The sequence below is a fragment of the Nothoprocta perdicaria genome, unplaced genomic scaffold (assembly GCF_003342845.1).
Source record: "Nothoprocta perdicaria isolate Ctin4 unplaced genomic scaffold, notPer1 scaffold_127, whole genome shotgun sequence".
In the NCBI taxonomy this organism is placed as follows: Eukaryota; Metazoa; Chordata; class Aves; order Tinamiformes; family Tinamidae; genus Nothoprocta; species Nothoprocta perdicaria.
In genome coordinates, this window is record NW_020454394.1 from 635,026 (window position 1) to 642,042 (window position 7,017).

The following is a 7,017-nucleotide window of genomic DNA, read 5'->3' on the forward strand; positions in this document are numbered from 1 at the left end:
TTTTTTTTGGAAAGTATTAATGTAAAAAAGATTTAGAGATCTGTTTCTAAAGCTACAGGGTTTAAAATAAAAATAAAATAAAATGAGCGACAATACTTGATGTTTCTTGAGAGATAAATTTAATAATAATAATAAAAAAAAGAAAGCCACAGGCCTGTAAATTTTATTTGTAAAAAGCATTTCTATTTTTATACAAAATTTTTACTGCCTCAGAAATAATGGAAGTTATTTATTGCCTATTGTTAACTTATTGGATACCTAAAGAGCAGCTCTGTGCTAGCTAGATCCTTTGAAGTAGTCTCTAGAGTAATTGTGCCAAGAATGGGCGTTTTTTTCACTGTTGAACCCTCCACCCTTTACAGTTCACGCTTTTATCCTCCTGTTTGTATTTGTCTTGGTTATTTTGTTCGTAGTTTCCATTACCTAGTTTAAAGTTCAGTTGTCTGATCTTTTTTTTTTTTCTTTTTTTTTCCCCCTCCCCAATTCCATTCCTTCACATTACGTTTGTAGAAAACAGTTCTTTCCTCTCTTTTCTCCCCAAAGAGGAATCCGTTCTCCCTGCTCCTTGTGCAGGCGGATTCTCTTGGGGCTCCATCGTGCTCGTGTTGACAAATATTGTGAGTTTAATGCAAATTATGTGAATGGCTCCTAGACTCTACTGATTAAAAAAAAAAAAAAAAGAAGAAGAAAAGATTTGCATTCGTTTTCTCCTACACCCATAAAAGTGACTTTGTTTTTGTTATTTTCCGTTTGTGCTGCATAGATTCTGTGTAACCTTTTTTCCTCTTCCTTGTTTTTTCCCTAGACATCTCCATAGCCCATCGTTTGCCTAGCATGTCCCTGTGGCGTCTCAAAAAAAAAAAAAAAAAAAAAAAACAAAAACAGTTTCATCGTCCCGTCATTGTTTCTGATGTCTTTCTGACCTCACATCATGTTTGGTTCTCCTACTGACTTTTGAGCTAGTCTGACCTTTTGAGATTTGCATGTGACCTCATCTAGCTATGAAATCTGGGAAGTCAATGTGAAAAACAAACAAACAAAAAAAACAAAAACAAAAAACACAAACCATTGCTGCAATCATGCAAGACTGAAATTTCTTCTTAGATAAATTAATGATAGGATTAAAAAAAAAAAATAATAACCTGTGGCAAAATGTTGTTTTCTTTCTTTCCTTTTTTTTCATTTTTTTTCCTTCTCTCTCTTTTTCCTTTGTTTAGTTGTTTCTTTTTCCAGTTTTCCTTTCATTTCGTAAAAAATAAAAAAATAAAAATAAAAAAAAAACAGACTTGAAAGTATTATACAGGGATTGGCATTCTGCCTGGTCACTGGTGACAATAGCAATATGTGTCCAGAGGCACAGAATGTTGGTTTCTAACAGACTACTTCCAAAACAGTTTGAGAAATAAAAACTGTCTGATTTTAAGTCTCTAGAGGTCTGTAATAGTTTTTACATTTTTCAGGCAGTGTAAAGTTTTTTGATAAGGCCATTTTAGGTGGCTCACTTTCTCATTAAAGTATATATATAGAACCACTTTTTGTAGATTAGTATAAGAAAATATTTACCCTGTTTTAGGGCAAATGCTACCTACTTGTGTCACCTTTTGCTGAACTGACTCACAGTTAGACAATCCATGGTTTAATGCACATGAAATTACCTATATTTTATACTGTTTCAATGTACAGAAGAAAGGTTACTGTAAAATGTGTTACGTTGGTGCTTCTGTGAATTAAGTTGTGGTTTCATCATGAGTCTTATGGTCTTAAGTGTTCTATGTTTATAAAGGACGAGTTTAAAATTGGTTTACTTGAACAACAGGAACAAAAAAAAACAAGATTCAAAAACAAAAAAAACCATAAAAAAACTGTTTGCTTTAAAAAAAAACAAAAAAAAAAAGGATTTCATGTGAAAAATTAAAAACTATTCCAGAATAAGTTTGTGTTGGCTTGTGACGCATTGATGTCATTTTTTTATTGTGAACAATTTAGATGTGTTTGTGTTCAGCAAAATGTGATCGGTTTTTCTTTTAAAGAAAAAAAATCAGTGAAACTATAGTGCCAAATTCCAAAGGTACTTTCTTCCTAGAGCTTCAGTGTGTTTCTTGTGTGAAGTAATTTGATAACATGGGTATTTTATTATGTGTTTTGTATAAATCCCTAATATTTAAAGAAAAAAAAAAAGAGGTTAAAAAGTTTGTTAACTTGCTATCCTGTGGTCTTGTTGCCTGAAATTGTTATTGTTTGTTATTTCTCTTTGATGTTTTTTGTAAAACATTGTACAAGTGCCCATGTTTCACTTTTTTAACCACTCTGCACACATCAATGCTGTGAAAGCAAACCTCACAATGTATTTTCTTCATATTGTATGGAAACCTCTAAGGTGAGAAAGTTTTGAACTTTTAACCCTTTCCACCCAGAGCTGTCTTGAGTGTTAATACCTTTTATACATTCACCATTTTGCTGTTTATTTTTATATATATATCTATATCTATAAATATATATATACTTAGTTTTTTGTGGTTTATTTAATACATGGTTGAAATCAGAACAATGCACAGGGCAGATCTGAAGGACAAAAAAAAATATTTTACTGCTGTCTAAATTTCTTCTGTATCTATAACTAAAATTATTTAAAACGGTAATTAACTTGTGGTTTTCCTTTTTAGATTTTGGGGATTTTTGTCTTTTCTTAAAAGAGCTTTTAATATGCTGCTGGAATATGCTATTCAGTATTAATAAAAGGAAAGAAAAAGAAAACAATTCTTTAATTATCTCTTGCGTGAGCCACTCCCAGACCGGAGTGGCAAAACCCACCATTTGACAAATAAATAAATGAGTAAATAAAGTTAATAAATAAATAACCCTTGATGGAAGAAGAAGAAGAAGAAAAATAAAATTATTTTTGTAATATTTCAAGGAATGAACTCTTTTTGCCTAAGTCAGCTGCACTAGATCTTCCCCGGGCGACGATTTGGGCGCGCACTGCAGCCCACGCCGCTCTCCGTGGTGGCACCTGGAGTCCCCGACCCGATTTGGGGCTCGGTGGCCGCCGCGAGCCCCCCGAGCGAAGCCCCAGCCCAGGGCGTCTCCCAGCTCCCTCCCCGACTTAGCCGCTTCTTTACGTAGGGCCCTGGGATGGAAAGGACTAGCCGCTAGCGATGCAAAAAAAAAAACAAAAAACAAAAAAAAAAACACAAAAAATAAAAAAACTACAAAAAAAATTAAAAAAAAAACTAAAAAAAGTTTCCTTCATATAGCACATGCACTTATAAATAAATGATCTCTACTTTTCTCACGTGTTTTTACTACTGCTGGGGCCTTCCTACACCCTTTGAGGGCTATTTTGTACTACTTGCAGCAATCTTTGCGTAGTCGAACTTTCATCTCACGTGCGTTATATTATATATATGTACATATATATATATATATATATAACATGAGCTCATCATTCGGATTGTTTAGACTGTTTTCCTGGATTTCTCCTCGTCCTCCCCTCCGTATCAATTCCCCGAGGTTTTCATTCTCGTGGGGCGGCCCCAGGGTTCGCCGGCGCCGTGGGCACCAGAGCGGTTCACCAGGAAAAGGGCCTGCCTGGACACCAAAAACTAAAATAAAATAGTTAAAAAANAAAAAAAAAAAAAAAAAAAAAAAAACCAACGTACCCCAGTGGGGAGGCAAATTACCCGCCCGTTCTCTTCTTCAAAAATACTGAAAGGAAAAAGCTGCAAGGGTGCAAGGGCCTAATAAGAGAGGAAGAAACTAGAAAAATAAAAGCAAACAAATAAAACAAGGGAAATTGCTTTACAAAATTCTAATCAAAAGCCTAGACTAGTTGTTTTTCCTTTTTTTTTCAAGTAAATTAGCTAATTGCAATGAAATGGCAGTCCTCAAAGGAGTAACAAGTTCATCTTTCTTTCACCATAGGGGTTACAGTTCCTTGGCTTGTGCTACTCTGGAATCATTTTACTGTTTCTGTTTTTATTATCTTAAGTGCTAATTAACAAAAGAAAAAAAATATCCTGTAGTTTCATTACCTTTTTGGATAATGTCATACAAAACAAAACAACAAAAAAAAAGCCTATGTATTTGTGTTCTTTTTGTGCTGTGGGAATTGTTGTTTGTAGATTAAGAATATTATCATTTTGTTTAGAATTACGAACTAGTTTTTAAGTATTGTCTGAGAAAAGCCAAAGTTAATGCAGTCTAGTGGAAACTGTAAGACCATTTGAGTATTGTTTCTGTTTTATTGATGCATTTGGATTTTGTTGTTTGATGGAATTTGAGCCAAAAAAAAAAAAAACAGAAAAAAAGAAAAAAAAAGCAGGCTTTCCTATTTCTACAACTTGATTGTACTTATGCATTTTGTACCAGTGGAACTTTTTATACTGGAGATTAAAAAACAAATGGAAATTTTTGTGGCTTACTCTCGTGGGCCCCCTTGATCACGACTGATTTTCAAGTTTGATTTCTGGACGGTTGGAAGAGAGTTGGTTTTGTTTAGAGAATTAAAAACTTTGGCTTGATTTCTTTTTTCCCTTTGCTTATATCTAGTGTTTAGATTTTTGTCTTAAAAAAAATCAAAAAAAAAAGAACAAAAAAACAAAAGCGGTAAGTTACACTTTTTATTCTGTATCGTGCAGTTACACAATAAGGTAATTAGAATTAGGAGTACTCGGTCACTTTGCGTGGATAAATGTATTAGTTAAAGCCGTTAGGGGTTTGCTTTTTTGCTGTTTAGATCAGAGTTTTTCTGATTCTCCTGTCCTCATTGTGAACATAACCGTGTAGTTGAAACAAGTCAGACTTATTTTTGTAACGTATGTTATTGTGTGATGCAGTTTTTTGCTTCTGTCTCCAATATTAAACCATTTTCCTAATACTTGTCTCTCTACTTTGTGTGTCGTATCGTTGGTGGTCATTCTGTGTTGGTAATACATCTGCACACCTCACTGTTGCACGTCCCTGTTATTTTTTCCTTTTTCTTTCCTTTATTTCTTTTTTTTTTCCCTTTTATTCTCTCTATTTGTTGGTTGTGTACAAAAGCTACAGTCGATTCCACCTAAGTGAATAGCTGATTGGGGGGGCAAGGGAGGCTTCGAGCATTTTAGCCGCTCTCTGATTTCTTTGGTTTCTTCTTTTTTTTTTTTTCTTTTTTTCTTTTTTCTTTTTTTCTTTTTTTCTTTTTTTTTCTTTTTTTCTTTTTTTCTTTTTTTTTTAACTCTCTCTCTCTCACTTTCTCTCTCTCTTTCCCACTCCCTCCCCATGCCTTATCCCTCGGATAACGCATCCGAGCGGGAAGCCTTTCGGGTGCCTGCCCTGGCGAGGTGCAGCGGAGCTGCCTCTTGGGTAGCCAGTTGGAAAAGTGCGGATTAGGGAGCTCAAGTCTTCCTAGTCCGTAAAARAAAATGCTCAAGTTCTCTGCTGCTCCTTCCCAAAAGCCTCTGAACCATGGAAGAAAAGCAGGGKGTAGCCTCGGGATGCTTCCCAACCACACAGTGATCTGACGGCATATGGCATTAGGCTCCTTGTAAACTAAATCATGGCCTAACTAGGGCTGCAAGAGCCAGGGAAGGTAAATATATATATATTTAGAATATATATATTTAACCCACTGGGTGAGCAAGTTTGTTAAGTGCAGTTATACATATAAGAATTTTTTTAAAAATAACAGTCCAAGTGAGCACACAGGCAGATTTTTTTCCTCTTGAAATCAGTGGAAGCTGAAAATAAAAAGTAAATTTGGAGGGGAAAGAAACTCCTCCACGTTGAAGGGGGGTGGTTTAGCCATGAGGGTGCAGCATGGACATTGCATGGACGTGTTGTATGACCCCAAAAGGAAGATGCCATAGCACTTTTTCTCTCTCTTTTTTTTTTTTTTTTTTAACAGTTAGCTTTTTATTATTATTATTATTTCTTATTTATATATATATAATTATTTTTTTTTCTTACGAGTGTCTCTCTGCTCTCCCCCAACTGGTGTCCACCACGCGAAATCAAAGCAAACACATGTCGGTCTGGTTTACAAAAAGTCTCTGCCGCCTCTCAGTCCAATCCCAGGTACAGACCTTATGATTTGGAGAGGGGGGAAAAAAAAACAAAACAAAAAAAAAAACCCACACACATTAAAAAAAGCCAAAACCAAACCAAAACCCCAGGAGGAGAGAGCAGCGCTCGCAGGTGCTCTCTGGGATCCAAGCCATACGCCCCGGCCCTTGCCTTCGCCCCGCTCTCCGTGATGCTCAGGAATCGAAGACCACTTAAAAGTGCTCTTATGAGAACCCCCCCTCCGTGGACAGTGCCCCCCGCAGCCCCAGTGTCCCCTCCGGCAGCGGCCCTGCCACCCCAGGGCTTTGCACAAAGTCCCGGTGCCCCCAGATCCCCGCGGCCCCCCACACTCAGTATCCGCCAGCGCAGCGGCCCCCGCGTTGGAGAATCCTGACCTTCTCAGGTGGTTCCAGAGTTGGCCTGTTTTGTTTTGCCTTTTTTTTTTCTTTTTTTCTTTTTTTTCCCCTTTTTTTTAACCTTCTCCCTCCGTTTTCTTTTTTTCCCCCCTTTATCCCTTTTTTCTCCTTATTTTTTTCCCCCCTACATTCCTCAGCGAGCACAAAAGGCGACTAGTTGATGCACACGAATGGTCCTTGGTCCCGCGGCCTCAGTGCCACGCTGTGCTTTGAGCAGCTCTGTGATCTGAGCCAGGAGCAGCACCGGGCGCTGGGCCTGGGCCAACCTTCGAGCTGCTCTTTCCAGCTCAGGGAACATTTTCCCAGCTCCTACAGTTCAGGATGCCCCAATGATCCCTCAGATTTGCTCGCTGGGAATGTTTTATTTTTTTCCCAGTGTTTGGGGATTTTTCCCAACCTGGCCAACTTAGGAAAGAAAACTAGAACCTCGCAGAAGGTCCAAAAATACCATCCAGGCGATGGGGGGAGGCGGGGGAAAGGCTTAATACCATAGTCAGCTTTCTTTTAAATACTCAGGGCTGAAAGATAATGGTTTCTTATTTTTTTCTCCTGCAATTTC

The 7,017-nt window shown here is 37.2% G+C and overlaps 1 protein-coding gene across 7 annotated transcripts in view; it reads left to right on the forward strand.

Moving 5' to 3' along the window:
- The window catches only part of CELF2 (CUGBP Elav-like family member 2), a 380,720-nt gene extending 378,254 nt beyond the window's left edge, over positions 1 to 2,466 (forward strand). For all 7 annotated transcript variants that reach the window (XM_026033322.1, XM_026033318.1, XM_026033317.1 and 4 more), the window contains one exon: positions 806 to 2,466. The gene's annotated coding sequence lies outside the window, so the exon portion shown is untranslated. The remainder of the gene's footprint in view (positions 1 to 805) is intronic.
- Positions 2,467 to 7,017: the final 4,551 nt, after the last annotated feature.